The sequence below is a fragment of the Ursus americanus genome, chromosome 7 (genome assembly GCF_024610735.1).
Source record: "Ursus americanus isolate L20-20 chromosome 7, mUrsAme1.1.p, whole genome shotgun sequence".
NCBI classification, from domain to species: domain Eukaryota; kingdom Metazoa; phylum Chordata; class Mammalia; order Carnivora; family Ursidae; genus Ursus; species Ursus americanus.
Window position 1 is genome coordinate 77441976 of NC_142133.1, and position 16127 is coordinate 77458102.

General features: G+C 48.8%; 1 long non-coding RNA gene across 1 annotated transcript; it reads right to left on the minus strand.

Annotated features, from left to right (window-relative positions):
* Positions 1-6700: 6700 nt before the first annotated feature.
* On the minus strand, positions 6701-8955 carry LOC148109734 (uncharacterized). Its single transcript, XR_015725101.1, has 2 exons — positions 8820-8955; positions 6701-6738 (listed from the first exon to the last, which is right to left on the minus strand). It is a non-coding gene; the product is annotated as an uncharacterized LOC148109734 (long non-coding RNA).
* Positions 8956-16127: the final 7172 nt, after the last annotated feature.

The window sequence follows — 16127 nt, forward strand, 5'->3', positions numbered from 1 at the left end:
TTAACAACAATGCAAAGAAGAGTCCTAGAGCCTCAGTGACAGCCGATGGCCCCCCTGGTTCACCCATCGCCCTGACCGCCAGATCCATCTACTTGCTCCTGCTGCCAATTCACTGGGGAGCCCTTCGAGGCCAGGGGTGGGCCTTGTTCGCATCTGTATCCCAGCAGCCCCTGACAACGGGAGGGAGGGAGGGAGGGACACCACTGAGATGAGGCCACTGACATGGCACCTCCTCTCTTCCTGACATGCCTCCCTCTCTTCCTCCCCCTCTTGAGCAGGGATCTGCACTTTTATGGAGCAGAGGAGGGCCACGCCCTGAGAGTTCTGTGCACAGGGAAACATTCCTTCTCTTCTCCTTCTCTGATAACCCACAACCAAGACCTACAGTCTGGACACGCAGCTCTGCACACCCGTCCCTCCCACCCCCAGATGCTAGTGAGGGTCCCCAAGGTACCACATCGGATCTGAGAAATGCCCAGATGTACTTGCCATTTTACCAGAGGGACTGTCGTGATCTGGCTACACCAGGCCTCAAAAGTTAGACGGCAAATGCCATTTGACCATAGACACTTGGTTTCTATATGTCACTCATCAAGCATTTCCTAATGAGGCTCCTTCTACCCCAGGCTTCTAGTAACCCTGTCCTTTAACTTCTGTATTCTGATACTTTGGATCTTGGGGTCTTGCTGATCCTGGAGGAAGTGCCCCCCCCCCCAGGGTGAACTCTCCAGTGAGCTTGACTTTCAAATGCAAACCAAGCAACCCAGAGCCTGGACCACGACCACCTCCGTTATTTCAAGTGCAAACCAACCACTTCAGAGCCCATCCCACCTCAAAGCAGGAAACAGAAGAGGAAACCCACCACAACGCAGCAGGGCCTCTGTCGTGTTCCAGCAAGGCCAAGCCTGGAAGCTTGTACAACAGCTTTGTTCCCATATCCACGTGAAGATGTTAGAAATCTAATCAGATTTCCCTTCTTCCCAGTAAGCTATCAAGCTCCAGAGCTGTGGGCAAGGGCTTTCTGGTCAACCTCTGATTCCTTCGAAGTTCTAGATTCATTCCACAAACATTTATTGCATACCCTCAGCGAGGCCTGGACGGGAATGAGGGAGATGCATTGTCTTAGCACAAGGAGTGTATAGTCTCGTGAGGAGTCAGGCATATAAACAGGAAGGCCCATCAGAGGTCCAGATGCTCTCCTAGAAGTTAGTGGGGACACCAAGCAGAGTTGTCATTGCCACTGGAGGAGCAGGTGGTGAACGAGAGGCCACCACAAAGGCTCAGAGGGCGATGTCACAATGACTCAGGTGTGCGTATTACACTGCAGATTTCAGTGGTGTTTTCACACTCTTACTCCGTCTGCTTGTGCCATCAGGGTGACCCAGGTTGGAGGATGATTCCCATTTTTATTTGCAGATGAGGAAATAATAGCTCAAGTTTATATCGCACTCACTAAGCATTTCACAGGTATTAATCTCTTCGGATCCCTGTAACGACCCCTGGAGGCAGGAACATTATTATCCTCATTTTACAGATAAGGACACAGACAGAGAGAGATCTGTTCAGTGATCTGCCCTGCTAATCAGTGGAGAGCAGATTTAAAATACGGGCGGTGAGAGGCCAGGCCCTGACCCTGGAGGGATCCTCTGTGCCGCCTTTCCGGGGCAAAGGCAAGGAAGCAAATTCTGCAGGAAAATCCAGGCACTCCACCTCAAAGGCCATGCTGGGTTCACGCCTCCCAAGACAGAACAATTAGGGAAAGTTTGGAAAACCTAGGGGGAAAAAGGAGGGAGAAGGGAGGGAGGAAGCACACTAACTTTTGCTGCGTGCCTACTTACCTGCCAGGCTGTTCTTATTGTCTAAGGAATGGGGGTCATACTCACCTGATAGTTTTCAATTTTGGCTACCTTGAATAGACACTCCTAACCCACGCCCCCAGCCTAGCTTCACCTCCAAATCCAAACTTAACTTCCTCCCTCCTGGCTCCCCATCCAGCCTGCTTTCGCATCATACTGCTTGTAACTTTGGCTTCTAGTGGTTTTATCCATGTGAGTTTAGCTTTGCTGTAAACATGGAGGCACCCGAGAGCAGGGACTCTGTTTGCCTCTGCTTCTGACAAGCTAGTCGTTGTCAGTGAGAACCCAGGACACACTCACTAACGGGGTTGACTGGTCTTAAAAGAAAGCTTAACACTCTCTTCCCTTAAAATAATTTATATTAACAATCTGATTTCCATTTCCTGTTATCCAGGACAGTGACAGACACCTTCTCCTTTCCTCTTTAGTACAAACCCAAAAGACAGTAGACCTGGTTTTTCTTGTCTTTGCAGAGAAGAGACCTAGTTTGAGAGAAGGAGCAGAGAACGTCTCAACCCTAGAGGCCATGCCTGGGGTGCCCAAGCCTTGCCTTCTGTCCCTAGTAAGCAGGTTCTCGCTCATGCTGCACTCAGTGTCCAGGAGGACACACTTCCAGGGCCCACATGTGGGCAGACACGGCCTTCAGAAGGGCCTACCATGTGCCCCGCACTGGGGAACTCAGATGTAGAAGCATGGTGTCCACCCTGGAGGAGTGACAGCATGCAAGAGTCTTCCCACCATCTGTCGGCTGCGAAGGGCACAGAAACGGGAAGGGGTTCTTCAGCATTCTGTGGTCCCCCACCCCTTTCCACCTTGAAGCTGGAAACAGGAGGGGAGACATCACACACCATAGTAGGACTTCTACTCGCATTCCAGCAAGAATTGTTCCCCTGCAAGGTCACGGTGAGTTTGGGGACAGGCTGTCTGGGTTACACCTGCACCCAGCAGAGATGTGGATTTCTGGCCCAGAAGCCTCTATATCTACCCTTCTCTGTTTGGCAACAGGCCCCAGGAACTGCCCGTGTGTTTCATACACTGAGTGGGGGAAAGCAGAGCTGTGTCTTCCTGGAGTGATTTCTCTCTCCACTTCCAAAGCACCACGTGCACATGATTCCAAGATGCTTACCAGCTCGTGGCGGGAAGTCGTGCAGCGTGTGGCACAGCACAGAGGCTTTGGTTATGTCATGGGTTGTTCTGGCAGGAATCCCACCTAGAACACCATTTCCACTGCCCTCGACAGAGGGCGCGGCAGCCCAGCCGGCGGCGCAGGGACACACTCACCCCTGCACAGAAGATGGCAAGGCTTTGCTGTGTAGGATTCAAGAAAGCAGGGGCTTGGGCTGCAAATGTTTCTGCTCCTTTGCAAAAACCCGGGAGTCAGGCCAATTGTAAAGAGATAGGAGAGGAGGTCAGAGGCTAATAGATTTTACGCTGGGGATCCACAGTTCCTCCACTAAGGAGTGTAACTAAGAAGGGAGGACTTCTGGATTGCGTGGGACTTCGCCCTGTACCGTGGTTTGGCCACTTTCAGAGTGTTTCTGTGGTAGGTACCCCCACCCTGGTCTGTGTCCCCAAGAAAAATAAGCTTGGTTTAGCCTCTGTTCTGGGAAGAGTGCAGCTAGACTGTCCCCCACCCTGGAAGCTTCAACATCCCAACAAGGAAGGCATCTCCATCCAGATGGCTTCTAATCTGGTCCTTAACAAGCTCCGGAAAGTCCATTATTGACCTGGGATGTGACTGCTTTAAGAATGTCCCTTAAGGGGGCGCCTGGGTGGCTCAGCCGTTAAGCGTCTGCCTTAGGCTCAGGTCATGATCCCAGGGTCCTGGGATCGAGCCCTGCATCGGGCTCCCTGCTCGGCGGGAAGCCTGCTTCTCCCTCTCACACTCCCCTTGCCTGTTGTTCCCTCTCTTGCTGTCTCTCTCTGTCAAATAAATATATAAAATCTTTAAAAAAAAAAAAAAAGACTGTCCATTAAGCACTCCTTCTGAGACTCCTCCCACTCCTATAGGCGGCCCCGCCTTCTGATGAGATCAGTACAGACACCAATTACCCCAGGACCCCAAGAGTTAAATCCCTTGACAAGGGTCAGACAACTAGTAAATGACAAAACGAGGACCTGTTGGATTCTCTCTGCTGTGATAGAGAACAATGAGGTTTACATACAGAAAATCTCCGAGACCAAGAGGAGAGAAAACTAAGAGGCAAAGTCAAGGGTCAAGTTTGAGGAAAAATCTAATGGACCTTGAGCAAGGGTGGAAGAGAGACTAGAGGCTGGCTGCTACTCTGTAAAACTCAAGTGTCTGGGGGGTGTCCTTCCTGACCTTGGGCATGTGACCCACATGGGGCCGACTGTTTTAAAGCTATGATAGCTGGTTGGGAAAGAAACTGAAGTATCAGTGAAGTATTCAGTGAGTACTGAAGAAATCAGGGGGGACTTCCTGGATGGGGTGGGGTGGGTCCCAGCTTCAATATTACAAGACCTCCACCTTCCTCCAAGCATTCAAGAGGGCACTGGGGCTGTTTTGTCTTGTCCGTTCCACTTAGAGCACTTCCTTTTTGCAAACAAGCACAGTCACAAGATCTAAATTTTTCACCAGCTAGGGTACGTTGCCTCTTTTTGTTGACTTTATTGATCTTACTCAGTGTCCTGTAGGATTTGGTGAAAATGCAGGTGGCACTGAAAATTAGTACACCTCTTTTAGGCATAACTGAGGCTTTCTTTTGATTAATAACTATTTTCCAAGCATTTCCCATTAGCCCAGCACTGGACTGGATTCCAAAGATAAGCAGCAAAATACAGGTCCCGGACTTCAGGGAACTCAAGAGCCAGTGGCGAAGAGAGCAACTCAGAGCGCTAAGCTTTCCACTTCGAGAAACACGAGGCTCCACTCATCGGAGCCAAAGAATATCGTGACAGTTTACCCACGACGTCTATTTCCAGAACATGATACTTAATACATCAATCTGCTCACCGAAGCACAACTTTTAATAATTGAAAGCAACACACGTGCCCAGTAATTTGAACCATTAAGTAATTTACAATACTCCGACTCAGTAAAGACTTTTGCTTCTATTACAAAAACAGTGCTATCCTTTTTTTTTATATACCAGGAGGAAGTGCTTGCATTGTTATGTTACGTGAAAAATTAGTTATGCTATGCGTAAAACACAGAAAAAAAGACGAGAAGGCAATAACCAGGTGAGCACTGACAAGTGTATAACAAGCAAAAACAAAAAGCAAACAAACAAACAAAAAAACCAGTCTATAGCATGTGCCAACTCCTGTGAGGACAATAGTCCCACCGTGACTGATTTCAAGCTGCCTGTGTGATGTCACTGTGTCTCGAAATGGGGAATAAATGCTTTCATTTGGCTCCCGCACACTGGTACCAGCTAGCTTCAGCACCACTGGCAACAGCCTCGATGTTGACATAGTTTAGATGATGTAATTACGGGCCGTGTTATTTTTTTATCTGTACTTTCCAAATCTTCTGTAATGCAATGAAGGAAAAGAACATCTTGTGTGGAAAGCTCACGTCCCCGGGGGAATAGGCTTTTAGCAAATGCGGCCATTAGTTGAGGATCTTACCTGAGCAGTCCTATGGGGCCTTCTCTTTGCACCCTGGGCTAAATTACTCTTGTTATTCGGTTTCACATTTTGTTCACTGAATAATGTCAGGAGCTAGAGTGAGCCAGAGAACACAGTCCTTTCTTTGTCCTGACACAGCGCACCCAGGCAGGAAGTGCCCCGAGAGCTGAGCCGGAAGAAAGAGGTCATCACGAAACCATGCTACAGCCGACCCATAGTCCGCCATGGACCACTGAGTCAAAATCATTCTTGAGCTGTGCAGTTTTCTTTTGTAATGAAAATTATGTTAATGCAATATTAACCTCCAAGAAACATGATGTCAGATAGGTTGAGTCCTGAAACTAGCCATTTAGCCTCAGTTTTCACATCTATAAAATGGGGACATGAGTACACATTGGTAATCATGTCCCAGTGGTGAGAATCGAATGGGATAGCAAACGTGAGGTGCTGGATAGCGCTAGCAGATATTAGCTCTTATTTGCCCCTTTCGCTTACTCTACCGCCTTGGGAAGGAAAGGAAAAGTCCAAAGAAATGTCAGCACACAGAAAAGGGATTAATGATCGATGAGAAGCTCGTGGTCTCACAAACAGCCCCAGAGGCTTCAGAACAGCAGTAGCACACATGTTTCCCATCTGCCATGGCATGAAACCATGCATTTATGTCTTCATAAAAACCTCAATTCTGTCCTACATACATGGCTCTTGTAGAGCAAGAAAAAAATAAAGTTTTTTAGAAAGTCAGATTTCTTTCACATCCAGACCTGGAGCTCAGACAACACGACCCGATTTCAGAGAAGAAGCGACACAGAGCTTCTGCCCACAATCAGAAGAGCGGCTTCCAACCATCACCTTCCCGCCAAGAGCCAGAGTCTAATCGGAAGAGGTGGCAACTTGCTAAGTGCGATTCTGTGCAGCTCACACAAAAATGTGTACCTTGATTGAATTCACAGAAATTGCACTCCGCTTTCAGAAAAGACAAGTGCTAATCTCTCAGAGCACTAAGGAGAAATAGATACCAGGGCCAAGAGCTTCAGGTCCTCAAAACAACTAGCAGACCCATTTTTCCCTTCCTCACCTCGGAAGGCTGTCCTCCTGGGCACATCTGGCACCGAAGGATGGAACACTGCTTGCTCTGTAGCAGAACGAGGCCCAGAGACTCTCCAGCTCCCTTGCAGAGCTAGACAGCAGCAGTAATGTGCTCCCTCTGGAGCCATGGCAACCGGTCTCCAAGTGGCTCTTTGCTATGTATTAGCCATTTTTTTTTTTTGTTCCATCCAGGAATTAGAAGGCACTGGGGACAAAAAAAAAAAAAATGATTAAAAGCAACCCAGCTGTGATGATTGATTTTATGTGTCAGCTTAGCTAGATCATTGTGTCCAGTTGATTGGTCAAACACGAGTCTAGATGTTGCCGTAGAAAGTGTGTTTTGGATGAGATTAACATTTAAGTCAGTAAACTTTGAGTAAAGCAGATCACCCTCCATAATGGGGGGTGGGCCTTGTCCAATCAGTTGAAGACCTTTAAAGCAAACACCGGTTTCTCAAAGAAGGAGTTCAGCCTCCAAACTGCAACACAGAAATTCAGCCTGGTTTCCAGCCTTCAGAATCAAGACTGCAACATCACCATGGACCTGAATCTCCAATCCATTGGTTGCCCTCCAGATTTGGGACTTGCCAGCCCCCACAATCGATACATGAATGAATTCCTTAAAATCGGGGCACCTGGGTGGCTCAGTCCGTTAAGCATCTGCCTTCGGCTCAGGTCATGATCCCAGGGTCCTGGGATTGAGCCTCGAATCCGGCTCCCTGCTCAGTGGGGAGTCTGCTTCTCCCTCTCCCTCTTCCCTCCTCCCCACTGCTCATGTGCTCGCTCGCTCGCTCTCTCTCTCCAATAAATAAAATCTTTTTAAAAAATCTTGACCAAAAAAAAGTCTCGACAGATAAATAGATCGATGATACAGAGAGATAGAATCTATATCAGTGGATATAAAGAATCTTTTGGCTCAGTTTCCTTGGAGAAGCCTAACTAATCCACCAGCAAACACTTCTCTATTGTTAAAAACCAAGCAGTCCAGTGGGGCAGAGGACTTGCCAGCAGACCTAGAGGGTTCTCTGTGCAGGTGTGAGCTGCGGGGGAACACAGACATTGCCCCTGCAGGCGGGCTGCTCGTGTCTCTCCACGAGCTCCACGTCCATGATTACCTTGTGTGATTACCTCATGTAAAGCCACCAGGTAGTTCTGAGGCCTGGCCACGGGGCTAAATGCCCCCAGACTCCTCACCCCCACCTCTGCAAGCAGTCGAGAAATGATGGCTGGAACCGTTACTCTCACAGTGAGGCTGGGTAGGAGAGACGAGGAACCCACCCTGGGAGGAGAGAAGGTAGGGAGTCCAGACTGTTCAGGGAGAAGATCTGACATTGCCCCGTGGCATCACAAAGCTTCTCAGAGAGCCTGTGGCAGATTGAGGAGTGAGAGAGAAGATGCAGTGACAAGCTGTGCTCCAGGGCAAGGCTTCTCAAACACGAAGTGCGCAAAGGCATCGTTACCATAGCTTGTTTAAAAAACAAATGCGGACTCCAAAGCTCCCATGGAATGTTCTGCTCAGAAAGTATAAGATAGGGTCCAGAAAGGGACTTTCCACACACACCCCAGGTGATTCTAAAACAAACACTGCATGGCTCACAAATGGGGGCCATTTTGTCAGCAAGGCCAACACCGGGGAGAAGGGATTGCCCCCCCCATCCCATCCCATCCTATCCCACGCTTTATTCCAGGCAGCAGGAGGAGAGGGAAGCCCAGGCAGAGGATGGTCATGGGCCATCCAATCTCTGGTCATGCCAGCTTCCCATCTCTTTCTGTCTAATGCGGGTGGACGGAGCAGTCTACTGGGACAGGGACAGAAGAGCTCATCCCTGTTGCTCCTCTGAGTGTGTGTTGGGGTGGGCGGGGGGGGGATGAGCTTAGCTTGAAACTCTGGGGAAGGAAAATCTAATTGCAAAGACAGTCATTAGTCAAGGGTTCATCTGCGATAGAATCGCGTTGAGCTGACATTCATGTCCCCTTCTCAATTAGCAGAATTGTGATAAAGAAAATGTCATTCGTCCACACGAGGGGCTGGAAAAGAGCAACTCTCAGATTCAAGTTCCACCTTGACAGGCAAGCGCAGGGGTTGCAAATCCGTCCCTCAACGCGGGCACCTTTGCAATGGCCGCGCTCCTCCGGCTCCCTCCCTCCCTCCTTCCGCTCAAAGTCAGGGCCTCACCCCTTCCGTCATGTCAATGAGCACCTCCCAAGCATCTCACTCCCTCTCCGACTCTCCAGACCCCCTCCCCCCCCCCCCCCCCCCCGCGTCGCCCCTGCGGACTTGCTTACAGCCTGCGGAGACTTCCTCTGCAAGAAGTATGACCCAGCCAGCTTAATTACTCCTTCCTTTCTCCTCGGCGACCTGACCGGAGGCGGAAACACCAGCCATATGTCTCCATCCGTCATTTTAACTACCCCGCAGTTGCTCATAAGTGTCCTCTGCTCTGTTCAGCCCCGGAGTAGCCAGGGCTTCCCGAAGAGCACGTAAACCCGAGCACACTGGGGAACGAAGGGTGTTTAAGCATTTCGCTTTCTAACCTTTCTCTCTAATCAGGATGCTAAAAATTACCAAGGGCAGAGCTGGAGGTCAGAACCAAAGAGGGAGAGAGCGTTGGGTGCTTAGGGGATGGTTTTACGCACTCTAGCTTTGAAGAGCTATAACGAGAGTGCAGGCCTGAGTGACAGGCATCCGGGAGGAGGGGAGAGGGAGTCAGGTCAGGGAGTCCCCGGAACGCCGCCCTCGGTGGCAAGGACTCACCAGCGGGCCAGTGCTGAAGCTGATGGTGTGGAGTTTGGAAGAGGAGGTGGGGTTGGGTCGAGAGGAAATTATTGTCTTAGGGTTTCCTCCCGTAGCTAGGCCAAGCTCAGTGAGTTCATAAGTTCTACAACCTTCTTCCTTCCCTCAGTGGCCAAGTGACCTGGTGTCTGCAGAGCCAGGAGGCATGTGAGAGGCAGCCATGGCCGAGCTGTGGGGAAGGGGGCCCGATGAGGCAGCTAGTGGACCCCCATGTGTAGAGACACACGGGGCCCTGCTATGGTCCACGGCGAAGCACGGCCTGTGCCATACTGCTGTCTCAACGCCCGCGGTGAGCCCCAGCACGCCCTGGGATGCTGGGATGCCCCCCCCCCCCAGTGTAGCCCCCTCCCACGTTGGTGCAGGCACTGGTCATGGGACTTGCTTTGGCCAATAGAAAGAGAGACTTGACACTTGCAGAGAACTTGACACTTGCCCGGCCCCTCGGGGGCTGCCACCTTGGAAGGCTGCTGCCAGGATGCTCGCAGGATGCTCCAGGCGTCGTTCTGGAGAGGCCACACGGAGAACAATGGAGATGGCTTGGCTGCCAGCCCCAGCCAACTGCCAGCAATGAGAGTGAGGTCACCTTGCATCATCTCCTACCACTAGAGCAGCCAAATGACACGAGTGGCCCCGGACCAGACTAGCTCACCAAGGCCAAATTGCACAGATGAGAAAATAAGTGATTGTTATTCAGAGCTACTGGGTTTGAAAGGGTGGGTTATTACACTTCTCTCTGGGAGGGCCTGCAACAATTCAGAGAAATCACGCTTTATAAAACCCAACAGTTACGCCTGCTAGAAAACTCTTCATGAACTGGCAATGAGGAACCTTCACAACCTGGCAGACCGTCTTCCAAATGCTCACGGCAAACGTAAAAGTACTGGTGAGCTGTTAGAGGCATTGCCATTAAAGCGGGAGCAAAGGCCTGTTCTCACCGCTTGCACCCAACATCGTAGCAGAAGCCCTCGATAATCCGACGGCGCAAGCAAAAGCAACGGTATAAGGTCTGAAAATAAAAAGAGAAAAAAAATACCTATTTACAGACAATGTGATTGCCTGGGGTTGGCCGAAAAATGCCTCTTCCCCCCGCCCCAGATGTCCATATCCTAATCCCCAGAACCTGTGAATATAAACTTTTATGGCCAAGGGGACTCTGTCGGTGTCCTTAAAGGATTTTGAGGTGGGAACGTTCTCCTGAATAAGCTAAGTGGACCCAGTGTATTCACAGGGCTCCTTATAAGAGGGAAGCATGGACAAAAATAACAACTCCATGAAAGAGTTGAGAAAAATCCAGCAAAAGATACGCCAGACCTTCTTTAAGAAAATTACAAAACATTTTTAACGATATGAAAGAAGACTTTATGAGCAGAGAAACAGGCCATGCTTATTATGAAGGTCATCATCATAAAGGAGGCATTTTTCCCCAAAATTGATCCTTGCAGTGCATGCATGAATCCCAACAAGGCTTTTGATAGAGCTCGATAAAACTATCCTAAAATCCGAAAGATAGTGGGCAGGAAAAGAGTTAACGCAGCAGGCCTGGGTTGCTCAAATCCTTCACATTCCAAAGAAAGGCTTCTCTTCAGGTTAGCCAGCTCCTGGGAATTATGCTCTGAGGTCCCTGGAAAAGTCTGCCTGATAAGACTGTATTTGTCTGCTTGAGGCCTTGGACCGTGCTCTATGACTTTGGCCGGAGACATTTGTCCTGACAGTGTGATTTATGGTGAACACCTGTTTTTGCTCGGAGCGGGATGGGGGTGCTCAGAGAAGGTGTGAAATCTCGGGTGCTGAGGCAAGTCCTGCGGGTTGCCGCATTGACTATGTAACTAACCCTCCCCAAGGTTCAGGTTCACTTCCCTGGTCCCGAGAGCTCGCATGCACGGTCACGCCTGGATGCTGGGAGAACTACAAGTCCCCTTGCAACTCCACTGGGAGGGACACCTAGAAGCTTGTGCCTGGTTTCTCCTTGACTTTGCCCCTGGTAGCTTTCCCTCTGCTGCTTTTGATCTGGAGACTTTTGCTGCAATAAATTGTGAGTCTAACATTCCAAAGATGGCAAATTGGCAAGTCATCAAGCCTGAGGTCTTGGAGACCCCCAACAGGCAGAGCAAAGCACTAGGAATAGCTGAACCCATTGCGAAGAAAATCAAGGTAGGGGGAGTGTAAATTACCTTTACCAGCTTACGGCCCATTACAAAACTCTAACAATTAAGGGGGGGGGTGACTGGGATAGGCTGGTGATGGGTATTAAGGAGGGCACGTATTGCATGGTGCACTGGGCGTTATACGCAAACAATGAATCATGGAACTTTACATCAAAAACTAATGATGTACTGTATGGTGACTAACATAACATAATAAAAAATTTTTAAAAAATCAACAAAACAAAAACAGAACCCTAACAATTAAGTGAGGTGGCGTTGGAACAGAGGAACAAAGGGAATGGACAGGTCTGTGTCTAGGAGTTTGACCGGCAGAACACAAACGGCAGGAAAGGTATGGACTGTTCAATAAACAGTACTGATGATGATATAAAAGTAGGTCTCTAGCTCACGCCACACGTGCAAAACAAGGAGCCGGCCGTCTAACTGGGGAGGGGAAGACGGCAGGTAACCTGTGAACGTGACAAACAATGTAGCGTACGTTCAAAGGTGATCAGGTGTGTTAGGAGGAATAAAGGAAAAAAGGCAGAGCAGAATTCCAGGTGTCAGAAATGGTTGCTATGGGCAGGATGCGATTTTTATAGGGAGTCAGGACAGCCCTCCCTGAGAAAGCCATCGTCTTAGTCGGCAGGGCTGCTACCACAGAATACTCTCGACTGGGGGCTTCAACCACAGAATTCCGTGTTCCACAGTTCTGGAAGCTGGAAGTCCAAGATGAAGGCGCCAACACGGTCACATTCTCATTAGGGCCCACTTCCTGGTTCCTAGCCGGCACCTTGTGTCCTCCTATGATGGAAGCGACTCGATTTCTCTGCAGCCTCTTACTAATTTCATTCCTGAGGGCTCCACCCTCATGACCTGAGCACATCCCAAAGAGCCCATCGCCTTGTAGTATCATGCTTGGGATGACTTTAACATATGATTGGGGGGCACAAACATTCAGTTGATAGCCGTCATATTTAAAGAGATGTCGGCATTGACCATGCAGAACCATAGAGAAAGAACATTCTCAATAGAAGGCTCGGCCACAGCTCACTTACGAGAACGTCGAGGCTTGCAGAGGTGAGGCCACTAGCATAACTGTGTATAATCGAACAGCTCAGGACAGATGCAACCCCAGCTCTTCCTCTAAAGTCTGCAGTCCTTTGATTACACCATCTAAATAACATAGCCTTAAAATTAATGTCAGGACTGGGGCACCTGGGTGGCTCCATTGGTTAGGCATCTGCCCTGGGCTCAGGTTATGATCCCGGGGTTCTGGGATCGAGCCCCGTGTTGGGCTCACTGCTCAGTAGGGAGTTTTCTCCTCCCTCTCCCTCTGCTCCTGCCCCTGCTTGTGCTCTGTCTCTCTCAAATGAATAAATAAAATCTTTTTAAAAAAATTTTTAAAAATTAACGTCGGGGGGCGCCTGGGTGGCACAGCGGTTAAGCGTCTGCCTTCGGCTCAGGGCGTGATCCCGGCGTTATGGGATCGAGCCCCACATCAGGCTCCTCCACTAGAAGACTGCTTCTTCCTCTCCCACTCCCCCTGCTTGTGTTCCTTCCCTCGCTGCTGTCTCTATCTCTGTCGAATAAAATAAAATAAAAATCTTAAAAAAAAAATTAACATCAGGGCTTTCCTACCTAAAAGTTAAAATATTTCTCAAGACATAATAATAATCCTCAGCCGTGACTCGCCAACTCTTTCCCCCTTGTTTCCCACCACCCATTCCGAATGCCCTTGCGCCTGCTCGTCGGGCTGAGCAGGGCCCCTCCGTCTTGTCCCACACACCGTGCATTGCCCAACCTCCACACGACTTCTGTGCCCGCCCTTGACTTACGAACGCACTATCCCCGCTGGTAGTCTTCTACTCTGCCAAGGCCTTCTCAACTGGCGTTTTCTTTATGACACTTTTCCAGCTTCCCAAGGAGAAGGAAACGTTCCCTCCTTGATGCTCCCATAGAAATTCGGTCGTACGGAAACCACACCGTGTGGCCTGTGTTTATCTTTCTGTCCCTCCAGCCTGTGGACTCTGAAGGACCCAGTCAGTATCTGATTTGTCTTTCTTCCTAGCTCTCAGCACAGGATGAATGGTCTCAGTAGATGTGAAATCAATGTAGTCCAAGTGGAAGATGAGTGAAATATGAATGACAGTGAAAACCAAAGCATCGTGAAGTCAGTCAGTTGTGAGGCTCAATAGAAACTAGGGCAAAAGATAATAAAACCTAAGATTTACACTGAAGCATAAAACGTTGTGCTACCCAATGAGTACATTCGGGATTTACTAAATATTACACAAATACAGGCAGGCATCGAGAAGACCAGGCTAGAAATGACAGCCAAGCTGCATGCAAAGCTTGCTAATTGGTTGTGTTTGTTGGAAGAGTGTCTCCCTGTAAATACATTTTTTTTTCCCAGAAAGATGCTTCGTGGAACTGGTGAGCCACAAACGCCTGGAAAGCTCAACTCTGGATATTGGATGATTTCACTGAGTCCAGACTTATAGAAGACTCCTACTCACGATGGAATTCACTCTTCTGCCTCTAGGAATGTGTATTTACTCAATAATTTTAAAGACTCTTGCTTCAAACACAAACATTCTAAAACCACATTAAGTCATGCACAGGAATTATGTACTTCATTACAAAAGAGAGAGAGAGAGAAATTAAAAGATAGTCCTCCCCCCCATGGCAGGGTGTGTAAATAAAACATTTGTTAATCAAATGAACAGGGGTAATGCTATTAGAGGAAGAATCTGAGACCTTTATGGCATCTCCCATTTTCTGACTCAGCCCTTAGCGTACCCTACTTGTGTTACGCACTAGGGTGGCCATTAGCAACGTGTGGCGGCTGATCACTTGAGTTTCAATTCATTAAAAATCAAATTAAAATAGGCCCATTTAAATGGAGCTAGCTACTACCATATCGGACAACATAAACACAGAATATTGCCATCACCTCAGGAAGTCCTCCTGGATAGCATTATTCGTACTATGCTGTAGCTGGCCCAAATACAATACATATGATTCGGATTAGCAGTGACCAGTTACCATAGTCAAGATATGGAAGCAGCCTAAGTGTCCATTGACTGATGAATGGATAAAGATGTCACACACATACACACAACACACACACACACACACACACACACACACACACACAGAGGAATATTATTCAGCCACAAAAAAGAATGAAATCTTGCCATTTGCAAGGACATGGATGGAGCTAGAGAGTATAATATTAGGTAAAATAAGTCAGTCAGAGGAAGACCAATACCGTACGATTTCACGTCTCTGGAATTTAAGAAACAAAACAAATGAGCAAAGGGGAAAAAGAGAGAGAGACAAACCAAGATACAGACTCTTAACAATAGAGAACGCACTGATAGTCACCAGGGGGAGAGTGATGGCGGGATGGGTTAAATAGATGATGGGGATTAAGGAACATACTTTTCGTGATGAGCACGGAGTCATGTATGGAATTGTTGAATCACGATGTTGTATACCTGAAACTAATATAACACCATATGTTAACTCACTGGAATTAAAATAAAAACTTAAAAAAAAAAAAAAGACCAGTTCATCAAAATATAAACTCTGACCCTGGGGCCCAAAAAGAGGTCCCTGCTTTCAAGGAGACAGATGGCGTAAATAGCAAAACAGAGGGTAGTCCCTAATACGGTGCGCACGAAAATTATGTAAAGGAGCAATTCCCTATATATATATAATAAATTAAAGAAACACTTCAGAAGAAGACGTGATATTTGTACCAATTCATATAGAAAAGAAAAATTTGAGCAAGGCATGGAGTAAGAGCAGCGAATCATTGAGCCAAAGGAACAGCCACGTCCTTGGAGACCACGTAAGGGAGCTCGGAACGGTCTTTGGGGGCGAAGGGGATTGTACCTTGTTTCAAGTAGAAAGGCGACGAGGCCAGATCTGTGTCCTGAAAAGGTCATGCTGGCTGTGGAGAGGAAAACGGACAGGATGGAGCTGGGTTAGAAATGCAGAGACCGAGGAGGAGGCCGTGGACATAAAGTGGAGGCGAGAGGGCCAGGCGGACCTGGGGCAGAGGACATGAGGCTGGAACGGAAGCAAGGGATGTAAGAGTTGTTTATTCAAAATGGATGAATATTTATTTTAAAAAGACTCTCTTTTTTTTGAAAATGCAGCAAGTGTGAGACGTGTGATCATCCTGACACCCAGTAACATATGTCAGCAGAGAAGGTGTTGCTGCAAGTTTTATGATGGGCTCTCGTGGAAGCTCGTGAACCCACTCCAAAGTGCTGAGCGGGCAGCCAACCTGAGCAAGCCCACCCCCATGGCTGAGATCAGGGTCCCTGCATGCCAGAGGGGGCTTGGGGTCCTCAGGATGAGAGCCGGTACCAGCCACGGCCGGGGGAACGGGGCATGGAGCAAAGGCGGCTGGGCGGGAAGAGGGAGGGCCCGGCCCTCGGAGACCCTGCACAAAGCCCTGGCGAGAGTCCAGGACGTGGAGTCACCCCCACCACCCTCTCGGGCCCCGCTCAGCAACTAACCAGCGCGGGGCCTTGAGCAAGAGGCAGAACAACACTCTGAACCCTAATTTCCTCACCTGTAAAGTGGGAGCAAGACCACGCCCCTTGGAAGTCTTCGTGAGGTGAGTACAGCTAGGGCCTA